The following is a 14,691-nucleotide window of genomic DNA, read 5'->3' as shown; positions in this document are numbered from 1 at the left end:
ATGATGCAGTATTCCTACATCTAATATTTTATTTGTCTTATTATTCCAAAGAACTATACATCTAAAAATAAATTGTTATTGTTGTTCATCAAGAATTCACACACTGCTATAATAACAGCATAATAATGTGGAATTTATTCTTTCTTCAGATTTCTTGAAAATTCAATAGTCGAACAGTCTCAAGGCTATACAATGGAAATCTTTTCAGCAATATCCAGAACTCATGTTATTTCAGATTTAAGAATCACACATTCCTGATGTGGTAGGAAAAAGGCTACATTGTTCTTATAAATGCCATCCATCCAAATGGGAAGTAGAATTCACGTTATTCTTTTTAAAATTCTGATTACTTCTCAAAACCACATCTCATAGGAGCCATTTACATCACTATTTTTAAACCTTCATTCTCTGAAGTGTTTCAAAGACAATAAAGTGGGAATTTAGCTTTTAAGTTTCAGCACAATTTGATTTAATGATGCCATTTAATTGCAGGTGATATATGCTTCTTGACTTTCATTAGGCATTCAAATCCAAAAAAGTGTCTGGATCTCACCTACATAACCAAAAATATGCTGAGGTCATATTTGTTGTGAACATGTCCTTTCAAGCAACTACATTGAATAAGTGTATTCCAATACTTGTAACACAGTAGAAACAAATATTAATTTTAATCATAAAACAAATTACTATTACACAGTATTAATTCTTATGTTAAATACTGTAAGTTTCTTTCTGTTTACTGATATTTATGTTGCAATTTGTTGTATTTCATCCATGTGAGGCCAGGAAAGAAAAATCTTTAGGAGAAGTTATAAAAATTATAGCAGATAAATATTGATGATTATTACTTCTTAAAAGTTAGTAAGCATGTTATTTGCAGTCTCTATGATTGATCTCTTTTCAAACCTCTGCAGGTTGATCTCTCACATAGCTAAAATCTCCTTCCGCTCCTTTTTATTTTACAGCCAAGTTGAGACTCCATCTTTTGCAGGTTTATTCCTGTTTGGGGCATGCCCATTAAGTGTGCCTCTTCTAACTCTCCAAGCCTGATCTGCAGATCCTTATTGTCATATGCCTATTACTTGGAAAATTGTTTTAAAATCTTTGTCACTCAAGACTCACAGCCTATATAGATATGTGAAACTTAGTGCATATTATAAATTAACATAATAAAATACTGGTAAAGCTACAAACAAATATTAAACATCCTTAAGGAAAAATAATAAAAATAATAAAATGATAGTGACTGTTACAAAATTCTTGGGGAAAAATTCATTAAAGATTTCATAGATACAGTAATCCTTCTCTTATGACAACTGAGCCCCAAATTTCCATTGCTAAAGCAAGACAGTTTTAAGTGAGCTTTGCCCATTTATGACCTTTCTTGCCACAGTTTTTAAGGGAATCACTGCAGTTGTTAAATTAGAAGCATGGGTTGTTAAGTGAATCTGACTTCCCCATTAGTTTTGCTTGACAGAAGGTTGCAAAAAGTGATCACATGATCCCAGGATCTCTACAGCGGTCATAAGTACTTGCCAAGTTGAATTTTGATCAGGTGACCATGGGGATGATGCAATGGTCATATGAAAAATGGCCATAAGTCACTTTTTTCAGTGCAATTGTAACTTCAAACATTCACTGAACAAAGGATTGTAAATCGAGGGCTACCTGTATGTCCTATCCCACTTAAAAAGCAGCACTGTCAGCACTGTCATATGTTTATACATTATATATTTTATTATTTATATTTAAGCTGATTTCTTAGATATGATGCAAGAAAACATTCTCTGTGATTTTTGCTTTTGATGTTTATTGTCCTCTTCTACCATGGTTCACAGCACATTCCTTCACTCCTTACATCAATGGCAGATCTTGGGGTTCTCCAGGGAAGCTGAACTACAACATTCAGCATCCCTCACTTGACTGACTGAGATAGCTGCTGGAAGTTGTAATTCAGCCATGTTGTAATAGACCATAGCTATTTAAAAAGCTAAGCAGAGTTGGTCCAGATTAATAGTTGAATGGAAGTTATCTTGGATATTCAAAGCTGTTGGCTAGATTGACAGGTTCAAAAAAATTCCCAGGCACTTATCAATAATACCTGTCTCATTCCAAGAAAAGTATTTCTCCATGTCTATTTAGTTACTAAGAATGTAAATGCATTCAGAGGTGAACTTGATGTTATTACATGCACTGCAAGCTGCTTTAGCATCTAAACAATTAATCCAAGAGAATAAGTCCAGCATATATACTAACCCAAATTCTGTGCATCAAACAAATGCTTGTGTAGATTTTTAACAAAATGTGTTACTTATAGCAGCAGAAGTTATATAATATTTGCATGTCTGCAATAGTTCTGGTTAAAATTGTTCTTAAATTGAAGGAATGGTACCCTATATTACCACTCGGTGAGTGATAATTTTAATATTCTGTCATTACAGAAATCAAAACTGTCTTCCACATTATTAAAATATGAATGTTGCAGCCAAACTTTCAAAGGTAAATGTCCACCTCTGAGCTTCCAAATTGTTGAAATGCAATTCCTAACTTCCTTTATTATTGTTAGTCATAGGGTTTGGCATTGTTGAGAATTCTAGTTCTAATACATTTCATGTGATAAGCTGCCTGGGAAAGCCAAGGGAAATCATCAAAACAATTAAAAAACAAAAATTAGAATATTTCGGACATGTGATGCGACACCCAGAAAAATACGGCATACTCCATTTAATACTCCAGGGAAAGACTGAAGGCAAATGAGGTCCAGGCAGAAGAAGAACATCATGGCTTCAAAATCTAAGGGACTGGTTTGGACAAAACTCAGCAGCACTTTTTCATGCGGCTGCTGATAAAAACAGGATCGCCAACATGATCGCCAACGTCCAATAACGGATATGGCACAACAACAAGAAGAAAATACATTTTAAAGATCTCAGCTTTATGCTATAAAGAAATCTATTCATATGTAAAATTCTGCTAAAAGTCCATCTTGATAATTTACAGTCTTTCAATAAACATTTTAATAGATAATAGTTCAGCAGAACTATCACAAAATATCAAAACAAAGATGAAAGAGGCTTAGGCAGAATTTGTTTCAGAATTTGTTTCAAAAGTACAGTGGAACCATTACTATAAATTTAGGCAGTAATGTATATATAAAACTAGCTTCAGAACTATCTTCATCCTATTACATTGGCCTATCTCACCTGGTCAGAAAGGGGAAGTATATTGCGAACTCCCATCGGTGAAAGAACTCTGATTCACTAGGTCTAGGAAGAGAGCCTTCTTGGCCGTTGCCCCTGCCCTATGGAGTTCCTGTTCTTCCAAAAAGATATCAAAACATGGCTCTTAGGCCTGCTTGATAAGCAGTTTGCTTCCCCAACCATCCCAAAATGAAATATGACATCTCAAGAATTTTACCTTAGAATTGGCTTGAGAAGAAAGCCTATGGAAAACATTGAAGTCAGATGTTAAAGCTATGAACTAAAGTCTCTCCATGACTTCTTTTGGTAGATTCATGTAGACGTTAATGAAATTAGAAAGAGGATGGGACTCTGCAGTATCCAATAAACCAGTGGTTCTCAACCTGTGGGTCGGGACCCCATTTGGGGTCGATTGACCATTTCATGGGGGTTGCCAAGCAAGGCAGTCCACCATTTTTTTTGTCCGCCATTTTTTTCCCCTTTTCCGGCGGGTGCCTTACCTCTCTTGGGCTGGGCCAGCTGGTGGTCGGCCTGCTCCGTCTCTGCCGCTTGCCAGCTACGCCTCGGCCGGCGTAGGGGGCGGAACCACGCATGTGCGGCGCTCCCGGGCAGGGAAAGTCCTCGACTTACGACCGGTTGGGTAGTCCTCGACTTACGACCGGTTTAGTCCTCGACTTACGACCGGTTTAGTCCTCGACTTACGACCAGTTGGGGTCGCGGCATTAAAAAGGTTGAGAACCACTGCAATAAACCAAAAGCCTTCTGATGCACATACTAAAAGATACTGTTGTGTTCTCCTTTTTAAGACTCTATCAGGCTGCCAGTGAAGAGTATAGTCAGCATGATCAATGATGAAAAATAACCATATTTGGAGGATGACACCATCTCCCCTAAGAAAGTAATGGAACAAGGTACCAACTTCAAAATTAACAGACTATTCAGTCAATGTAATTATTCTTTATTGATTGTAAGTTTCTTGAATAATTAAATTTATTACCCAACAATTAATTATTATAAACTACACAATATTGTTATGTTGTTGCTATAGAAACTTTGATTTTGGCTAGATTGACAGGTTCAAAAAAATTCCCAGGCACTTATCAATAATACCAGTCTCATTCTAAGAAAAGTATGTGTCCATGTCTATTTAGTTACTAAGAATTTAAATGCACTCAGAGGTGATGTTACTACATGCACTGCATCTTCTGTTTTCTCATTTAAAATTTAGCACTCCTTAACATTTTTTTCACACTGGTATTTTTGCCAACAAAGGAATATTTAGGAGCTTGACATTTCTGATGTGAATAATGCTATAATTAATTTCCACAGCAACACTGCAAATTTTAAAATGTAGAAATATTAATCCTCAAATAAAATGCCCAAGGTGATGTATCTTTAAGATATTAGCCACTTTAAGCTTCCTATTACACCAACTTCAAGAAGGTTCTTCCTTCATATCCATCTGCAACTTTATGGAGGAAGTGTATAAGCTTAAAATAAATAGAGATCAAAATAAAGCAGGAAATTAATGCACCATAATGGACTATAACTCCAGTAAATGCACAAACACATTCCAATAAACAAAAGCACAGGAAACTTCCCAATAGTTGGCACTTGCTTAGAATTAGATAAAAGTCAATGGCAAACAACGGGGTTGGACTTAGTCCTCTTGTGGCTACATAGGGATTCTAGGCTCAAGCTCCTTTTCACTCCACCCTCAGGTTCTGCCATCCCTTTTCTTATAAGAACCACAGACTAGGTAATCACAGTTTAGCCTAGCATATTGTAATTAGCCAGACACTCATGGCAGAATGGAAAAGGTTAACACGCTCTGCTATCCTATGATATGAGCTCTTTGACATATAAACTGTACTCGTGGATGATAGCCTTTTAGGAAATGAATCAGATAGCAATTTTCATACCCAAAGAGACTCTAAAGCAGGGAGATGGGAAGTTGAAGAGGTTAAACAAAAATGATGTGAAGTAGTATGCTGAGGGAGAGAAAGAACGAAGATAGTTAGTAAATTAAGGAGAAATTGGTGAGTCTCGGGCAGCTAACGAGGTACGTGTTCCAAAATGGCTTAAAGCCTTCAAAGAGGAATTTGCATAAGGATCATTATGCAAAAAGGATGACATATAGTGTGGCATCTGTCTACTCTAAATTGATATCCAGAAGAACTGAATCTGAAGATAACAAAAAAGAAGGTTCAGGTTTTGCTAGCCATAAGAAGTGGTCAGATAAGTTTTAAGTGGAGCTCTTGATTTTAGTATGGTCTCAGCACTTATACAAAAGGACGGGGCTTTGATTGCATAGTTGTGAGTGCCACTGTGCCTTTTAAAATGCTCCTTCCCACAGAAACCCCTGCCATTGTTGTATAAAATATATTATAATCTCTAAAGTTATTACTGTTATCTGGCACTAGTGACCACCCAGGAAATAGAAGAAAAAGCATACTTCCTATTGAGAATACCAATAAGCACACCGGAATTTAATTCTGAGTTCACATATTTAGATTGCTGTTAAAGAATCCTATAGTCATAAAAATACTATGTCTTTCCTATTTTATAAGGATTTTTTTTGGCACAATCTAGCCTTGTCCTGCTATCATTGTGGTACAATCAGTTTCTTTGTCTGCAGTTACAGCATAATCCCAGATCAGTCAAACACAGACAAACTTGGAAACAGGTAGTCCTTGATTTACAACAGTTCATTTAGTGACTGTTCAAAGTTACTATGACACTGAAAAAAGTGACTTATGACCTTTTTTCACGCTTACGCCTGCTGCAGCATCCCCATGGTTAGGTGATCAAAATTCAGACACTTGGCAACTGACTTATATTTCTAATGGTTGTTGTGTCCCAGAGTCATGGGATCACCTTTTGCGACCTTCTGACAAGAAAAGTCAATGAGGAAGCTATATTCACTTAACAACTGTGTTACTAATTTAACAACTGCAGTGATTCACTTAACAACTGTGGCAAGAAAGATGGTAAAATGGGGCAAAACTCACTTAACAACTGTCTCACTTAGCAAGAGAGATTTTGGGCTCAATTGTGGTGGTAAGCCGAGGACTACCTACATTCCTGTAATTTTTTTAGTAAAGGAAAATCCTGGTTTGTCTTTTTTAATTATTCTGAAATAGTTTAATCTGATCCTATATTTTGTGCAATATATACGATCAGATATTACAATTATTGTTTCAACCTCTACCTCTTAGAAATGTTCTAACATTAGATTGCATTTCATAGCTTTCATTTTTTTTCATGTAAAGTTCTGTTCCTAACCTTTCTCTTAAAATTAATTATAGAATGATAATGTTTTGGTTTCGACAAATGAAACTCTTTAAAAGAACTTCGAGGCATTGCTTACCTTAAAGAATTTTTTATTCGAGAAATAAAGCATCGGCACTACATAGTTAAAGCCAAAAACTGAATCCCACCCCCGCACAAAGTAGCAAAGCACAATTCCCTCCTCCAATTAACAGTCATAAATCACATTCCCCAATTAGCTTGAAGCCCGGGCTTTCTCCCCAGCTCTCTGGCCCACCAAATCCTTATCAGCTCTAGGCACAATAACCTTGATTCCCCCAGCTGAGTTATTGTTGTTATGACTCACTGGACTCTCATCCACATCCCCCCTCCCAGCATCATCTAACTCTAAAAGCGAAAGAGAAAAGATGGCTACATTTCCATCTGTTGTCAAAGCAAGAACATCCGATGTTAGTAGCGTTGACAGATGGTTTGTAGTATATTACAGAAATGTTTTCTGTTTTTTTAAATAATGTTTTGTTTAAAGCTAAACTGATCTTTTGGAGTCCATCCCATAATTCAAAGTATTTTTTTTAAATGTATTATGTGCATGAAGTTGATATTGACTCTTAACAACCACATAGATTTTTCTCCATGATAATTTGTCACTAATATGGTCCTTCAATCTACTAACCATGCACCTATTGCTACTGTAACTGAAACTACCCACCTTGCTGCTGATCATCCTCTTCTTCTCTTTCTTTCAACCTTCCCCAGAGAGCTAGATCTTTGCCTGATGCTCCCCTAGTACTATAATTTGAACCTTGTCATTTGTGCCTCAAGTGAGAATTCTGGATTGATTTGTTCAGTGTTCCATTTTTTTTCTTGTTTGTCCATGGTATTTTCAGGATTTTTTTCCAATATCAAAGTTCAGAAGGGTCAATAGTCTTTCAATCATGCTTCTCCGAAGTCCAACTTTTAAATATAATTTTAAATATTTTTCTCTCCCAGCTGATCAGTAAATGAATTAATCTATAAAGCTATTTGCAAATATGTTTTCTGGCAAACTAAAAAGACAGATGTAACATAATGGGCCCTACACAAATTCTGGAGTGGAAGGTCCGGTACATTCCTTATTACATACGCATATGACTTGGCTGCATGGCTGCAGTTCCTAAATCTCACTAATCAAATGCAATAGGTAAATACACTACATAGAACAACAGATGGAAGTATTTCTGAATATGCATGCTTATGACTGTGCTGAAAATATTACAGCAAATGCCAAGAGATGACTAGGTTCATACAGGTTCATACATACTACATAATGCGGTTTGCTTGATTTTGGCTTATACCCCAGGCAAGTGACAGAACGTGCATTGTGACATCAGGATGCAAATACAAAAAGCTGGTGTTTGCATTGTGGTATCATAATATTTGTTTCATCATTCTTTGGTCATAACAATTAAAGTGGATGCCTTTATTTAAGTTATCTATATCCAGTCATTGTACTTGTAAATCATGGTTTGCAGCATAGCATATGAGTTTACAGTATGTAACATAATGAGCCGTAATTGATTAGGTGACAAACCAGAAGGCTAAGAACACCCAATATGCTAAATGAGACTAAATAAACCTTTCAAACTAGTCCCCACGTCTAGCCTTCTGTTGTCTTCTTGTGTGCCAGATACCAGAGCACGGAAAGCCCTGGGCTCCAGCTGGTGTTTCTAAATGTCAGATCTGCCCATGATAAATCTTTCTTCATTCACAATTTGAATAAGAACAAGAGGCAAACCTGGTACATACAATCTAGGTGGCAAAGGAATGTTTGTGCCTTTTACGGAGATGTGCTGATTTGGATTTTAGGTTTTGCACTAGAATGACCCCAAAGCAGAAGAGAAGAAATAGGGACAATCATGCAAGAAACTCTGCAGGTAGTCAAAGATACTGGCTGTGAGGCCTTATTTGTGAGGTTCAGTTTTTACGGTTACCGAGGGGACTGGTGAAATAGGTTGTCAGCTTCAAATGCTGACAGGCAGTCAGTCAACTCAGGTAGACAGAGGACACAATGGGCATGAGTAGGTGAGGGCAGAGTTAGATGGTGAAGGGCCAGTTCCTTGCAGGGTGCTTGGCCCTAAGACATCTTGCAGCTTCAAAGAACAGAGTGATGGTGATTGGCTTAGCTAACTACAAAAGCAATGGCGATGCTTGTAAATGAGCTGTGCTCACAGATGTAGCTACATAGAAGCAATGGCCAAGACCTGATTCTCTATTGGAAATAATAATTAGCCCTGTATTACTTATCCTTGCTCTACTTGTGGAGTCTAGGCTGTACAACTCAAACTAGCTTTGGAACTTTCTAGTGTTGAATCCTGAATTGAAATAAACTACCTGTTTCTCTGTTTCTCTTCTTTCTTTATCTTGCCCCATTTTTCTGAACCTACATACCATTAGTTTTCCACATCCTAACCCTGCCTCTTGTCTATTATACCTGTAGGACTGGACTGGGGTCTTTGGATTCTTGGCTTTGGATTCTTGAACTCTTAGCTTTAACCTATATTGGCTCTATGAGCACTATACCCTAGCTACAAGATCTTGTCTTCCCTGTGTTTCTCCTGAAGTGTATATGCAAATACATTCTGTCTGCTTTTTTAGTTGCAAAATCAACATCAGACTAGTTTCATCTTAGATTAGTGTGACTGTTCAGTCTAGGAAAGAATAAAAGCTGGGGTTGCTGTTGCTGTATTAGTTTCCCTGTTGCACAGTGGCATCACTATCCAAACTCAAATTCAAGTCCTCCCTTAACCATGAAAGCCAGTGGGATGGCTTTGGGTCAGTCACTGTTTCTTAGCTCACCTCACAGGGTTGTTGCTGTGGGAAAAATAGGAAGATAAAGTTATGTTGTATACGTTTTCCACCTTGAGTTATAGAGAAATAATAAAGGTGAGATTAAAATAAAATAAAGTAAATTGCTGGGCCTCATTGGAAAGGTGATGTTGGGTGTCCCAGTCTTTTGTTGCTTGGGAAGTTCAATTTATCTTTCCTAGGAAGAGCACATCTCATATTCTTGGCCACTGGGGACTTGTCTTAAGGGATTACAGGGGATTATCCATCAATCCTGCCTTGGAGCAGTTGAGATGAAATCTGAAAGTGGAGGTCATTAGCATCAGTCCTTTTTTTTAAAAAAAAATTTTTTTATTAATTTTCTGTTATTACAATTCATTAGTGCTTAATGAATGTGTTGTCTGGGTTAATTTTTTGCTTAGTAATATTAGTCCTTTTTTCATGGTTACATCATTGTCCAGTATTTATAGAATTTTCTTATGCAAGGAGGAGAGACCTATTCAATCAATCCATCCCAGGGACTTAATGGATTAAAAGAATTTCCAAAGGGAAATTCCTGGAGTATTTATGAGTGATTCTGTAGAGTGCTTAGTTGACCTCTGAAATAAATGATTCACAATAGCTCCTTAGAACAGGGGTGTCAAACTGCCGGCCCACGGGCCGGACGCATCATCCGGAAGCCGCTCCCATCCACTGCCGGCAATGGCAAAACCATCCCGATACGTTGCGCGACATCACAAGTTTGACATGTCTGCCTTAGAAGATTGCTCCTGAACATCCTCTCCCTGTTTGTTGATCTTCAGAAAACCAAAAGGCAAAAGAGAGTTTTGGGATTATAGAATTGGAAGAGATCTTAAATGTCATTGGGTCTAATGCTCTTTATCAGTGAAGGTTCTACTAACTAGAGCATCTCTAACGAACGACCTCCACCTGCTTGAAAAGTTCTAGCCAAGAAGAACTCAATCCACTACCAGTTCATATTATAGGAAGCACTTCCTTATACCTAGCATGTAGTTTTAACATCACTGGTTTGGATATTTTCCTTCTTCTGTGTGACACCTTCAGATATTTAAAACTGCTATTGTATCTCCCCTTGGTCTTTTTTCCCTGAAGGCTAAACATAATAGGTTCTTTTAATTGTTCCTCACAGGACTTGATTTCCAGGCCCTTCACCATCTTGATAGACCTCCTCATGCTCCAATTTGTCACTAGTTTTGAAATATTGTGTTCTGAGCATCTGTATTCAATAATGGTATATAGAATTTACAATATTGTATGATTTGATGTTTGTTTATTTCTAAGTTGCTCATTGCTCCTGTTGCTCATCCTAAATGCATTTAGCTATGGTAGTTTGTTGTCATTTGCCAAGGGTGCCAACATATTTAACTTAAAATTGTTGCTAATTACTGTGATTTATGGGAAATATATTATTTCAACATCAGTAAAAAGTGATTCAAGGCCTTCTCATATTGGGGCTAAGATGAAGGCAAAGCAACAGGGACACAGAATAGAAATATTGCCAAGGGATTGGGGGAAGAATCCAGAGAAAGAAATATTTTGGGGAATATTAAAAAGGCAAAATATATTTCTCCAAAGGAATAATGGAGATCTTTAAAAAGGCAGAAACTTCTCCCCACCCCCAGCCAGAAAATACAGCAGAAACCAACTTTTAGAAATGCAGATGTAATAATCCATTCAGGAAGGTTGGAGCCAGGAAGCTAGAAGCTGATGATATTAGGACCCCTAAAATCTACATACCCCACCCAAACTGTTAAAGACATGATCTTTGGGGACATAATAGGATTAACCCATCAATACCAAAAGGGCACACTCACTCAAATCAAAGTACATGACACAGGAAATAGAAAAGCCTCAAACAGGAACAGGAATCACTTCAAAAGCCCAAGAAGGTATAAAAACCCACCACTCCCAGCTACATGTGGTCAGCTTTCCCAGAGCTACGCTCCTGTCTGGCTTTGTTCTTCAATAAACTCCAACCTTCTTTCTAAAGCAGTCTCCATTTTGTTTATTCCTGGCTTGGACTGGACCCTGATAATTTTTCTTTCAACAGGATATTGGCACTTTCTGAACAGCTTTATAGTGTTCCTACTCATCATTCACTTACTTACTTAACCATGTGACACATTTCAAAACAGTTGATGAAAGATATCAGAAAAAAATATCAATATATATAGACCTTATCAGATTTCTGAACACGTGGAACCTATTTCTGAATAATTGCCTAAAATTGGACTGAAGTTCAGCAATCTTGCCATTTTGAAATGAGTGGAATTTTCTGCCCACTGACAATTGTAATCTGTATCTTCAAGAACTAGTTTATTCTATCAGAGTAGTGGGCCTTTATATCGCCCCCAAACGATAGTTATTTAGGTGGAAACTCATGCTAATCTTTTGTAAGGCAAGTCAAGAGAAATCTTTCTCCAGGAACCAGGAGCGTACAACCCGCTCAGCAGTCCGATCCCAGTGCTTGAACAAGGGACCAAAGGCGCATGCGTAGAATGGGATGTCAAAGAGTTGCGAAGAGCGGGGAGGGAAGTTACCGAGGCTGAGCATAAGCGTGGGGGCTTTGGAGCGCTTCCGGTCGGAGCGCTTTGGATCCGGGGTAGACCAAAGCCTCAGCCATAGAGATGGTCCTGTTTAAGGAATTTCCGGTTTACTTCCGGATAATTCTACCTGCCTTTCTCTTTCTCTCCAGAAAGGAAGGGAAGAAAACAGAATAGGCGGTTGGCCTCGGAAAGCGGTGGGCCTCGACCCTCAGCCGCTCCTTTCGCCCTCCTGAATTCTACGCCCTCGTCGGAGTAAGTTAAAGCAACCTTCGCGCAGGTTGTAGCCCGGAGCGGAAGAGATGAAGAGAGCGCCTCTTGGGCTTCTTCTTGGCCGAGCGGGGATCCTGCTGGGTCTTCCTTTTCAAGCGAGCGGCTTTTGAGAGAAGGCAAGAGAGCTTGTTTCTGGGCCATTGGTTAGGATGCCCTAGGGTCCCTGCCAAGGCGAGTAACTTTCGGCGGGGCATCTGGGAAGAGAGAAATCTGGAGAAAACCAGCCTCAGAAGTGGGGATCTTCACGAGAGTCGGGGGTTATGACGCCTTGGCAATTCTCGGTGCCCTACACCACTTATTGTTATTATTAGAAATAACAAGTCACACGTCAATTCATGGTGGTTTGGGTATAAACGATACTTTCCTTTCAGGTACAGTATTCTCCTATACATAGGTTATGTCGTCTTTACAGTTTGGCAATTACTTCTAAATTGTCTTAAAAGGAGATGGAAGTATATTTCAACCTCACCTGAAGAAACTCTTTCTAACTTTGCAGACTGATTCTTTAATCCAAGAAAGATTGGAAGGTGAAGGTGAATGCTTTGCCAAGCCAATAATTGGAAACTCCTGAAAGTTGGTGTGCTGCATCTTTGGTGAATTAGTGCAAAAAGGGTATCTACTAGCTTCTCCTGCATTTTTGGTTTATTTATTTGTGAGGATGTCTCATTTGGAAAGATTTGGTTCTTCTGGATGTTAATGGAAATCTATAAGAAAAAATAAGCAATTTTTACTTAAGGAAAAAATTAAAAATACTGTTGATATATCCCGACAGTAAGTGTCAGTAAAATGAAATCAAAGTGATTTGGGAAAAGTCATTTACAGTAATGATATCTGGTAAGGAAGAGTATTAGTGTATTTATTGTTTTTAACCTCAGTTGTATGCAACTGCATAAGAAAGCTTTATTCTTATGAACTTCTCCATAGTTCATCTCCTATCAGTTTGTAAAATTGATTTTAAAGTTTTCTGAATTGTTATAACAAATTCAATAATTTCAGTATGTGTTATGTAATTAAATATTTCTTTTTGTCTGACAATTGTTTGATAAACTTCAAATGCCATAAAAGAGAAGAAAAATATGCTCCCCTTTTCTAATCCATTGTCCGTCAAACTAGCAAACCTCAGGGGATTTCAGTTCCTGTAATTCCCTAACAGCTTGACTATTTGTTATGCTAATCTGGGATTATGGAAATTGAAGTCAGGACACCTTGAGAACATGGGTTGGGTAAGTGTTTTTACACAATATACAAATATATGAATCTCATCACATTTCCTTTGCCATTTTCAAACTTACAGAATAAGTGATGTTCCTGCATAATTGCTGCAACCCCTTGATAATTTTGATTATTTTGAGATGTTATGATCAGAAATATATTGGAAGTCATTTCTAATCTTTCTTGAGCTAGCAAATTGCCAAACTAATGGCCTTAATGTCCATCATCTTAGAACACGGATGACAAACTTGCCGCATCATGTGATGTGTCGCGATGTACGTGACTTTTTTTGCATTGCCGGAGTTGGGGTGGGCAAGGCCTCCGCATGATGCAATCGGCCCACGGGTTGGCTGTTTGACACCCCTTTCTTAGAATAAGCTTTTTTGAAGATGAATCAAATGAGAACAGTTACCAAAGGGAAGCCTTACTTCATTTAGCCATTTGTGTACGGTGAGTGGGTCAGCAAGCATGCAAATGCAAATTATTTGCAAAGCTGTTAGCACTACAAGTTCCACAAAAGGTAGTGAAAATAAATACATACCTCCTTTCCCTCATCATGGTAGAAATTATAATCAGCTGTTAAAAGTTCAAAGATATTAAATCAATGACATATAGCATATGGCCATCTTGTTTTACACCTGGTATCCCTGCTATTGGCCATGCTAGATTGGGCTGGTGGGAGTTGTATCTCAGAACAAGACAGATCCATGAAGGCAGTCCTGTTAATGATTCTTCAATGCAGTGCTGAAATTGCCAGGCTGCTGGAAGACAAGCAATAGGAAAGGCTCTTGCTTCTCTGCCACGTTTGAGTTTTTGTGAGCAGTTCTTAACTTACAAATATTAGTTTTACAAAGTTATATTGACACTGAAAAAAGTGACTTATGGCTGGTCGCAGCATCCCCACAGTCATGTATTTGATGATTGTCGCAGCATCCCCATGGTCACGTAACCAAAATTCGGATGCTTGGCAACCAGCATGTATTTACAATGGTTGCAGCATCCTTAGGTCATGTGATTATCATTTGCAACCTTCCCAACCAGCTTCTGATAACAAGGGGGGGAAGCTGAATTTGCTTAACTATTGCAGTGCTTCATTTAACTGGCAAAAAAAAAGATCATAAAATTGGGAACAATTCACATAAAACCACCTTTCTTAGGAACAGAAATTCTGGTCCCAGTTATCCTACATCGAAGATTACCTGTAGTCTATTAAAGTTCTGGATGACATATATTGTTTATATGAACTCTCCTCAATGCAGTATATTTTAACTGTTTGGTTTATTGCTTGTTTTTAATTTTTTGGCATCTGCCCTGAGCTATATAGTAAATGGGCAGCCATATAAATTGGT

General features: G+C 37.9%; 1 protein-coding gene across 1 annotated transcript in view; it reads left to right on the top strand.

Moving 5' to 3' along the window:
- The first annotated feature begins 12,016 nt into the window (after nt 1-12,016).
- Nucleotides 12,017-14,691, top strand: part of TENT2 (terminal nucleotidyltransferase 2) — a 33,674-nt gene continuing 30,999 nt past the window's right edge. Inside the window, exon 1 of the mRNA XM_015816426.1 lies at nt 12,017-12,742. The gene's annotated coding sequence lies outside the window, so the exon portion shown is untranslated. The remainder of the gene's footprint in view (nt 12,743-14,691) is intronic.

The sequence above is a fragment of the Protobothrops mucrosquamatus genome, unplaced genomic scaffold (assembly GCF_001527695.2).
Source record: "Protobothrops mucrosquamatus isolate PMUCROS unplaced genomic scaffold, P.Mucros_1.0 scaffold450, whole genome shotgun sequence".
NCBI classification, from domain to species: domain Eukaryota; kingdom Metazoa; phylum Chordata; class Lepidosauria; order Squamata; family Viperidae; genus Protobothrops; species Protobothrops mucrosquamatus.
The sequence above is the reverse complement of the archived record's forward strand: the minus strand, read 5'-3'. Positions and strand labels throughout refer to the sequence as shown.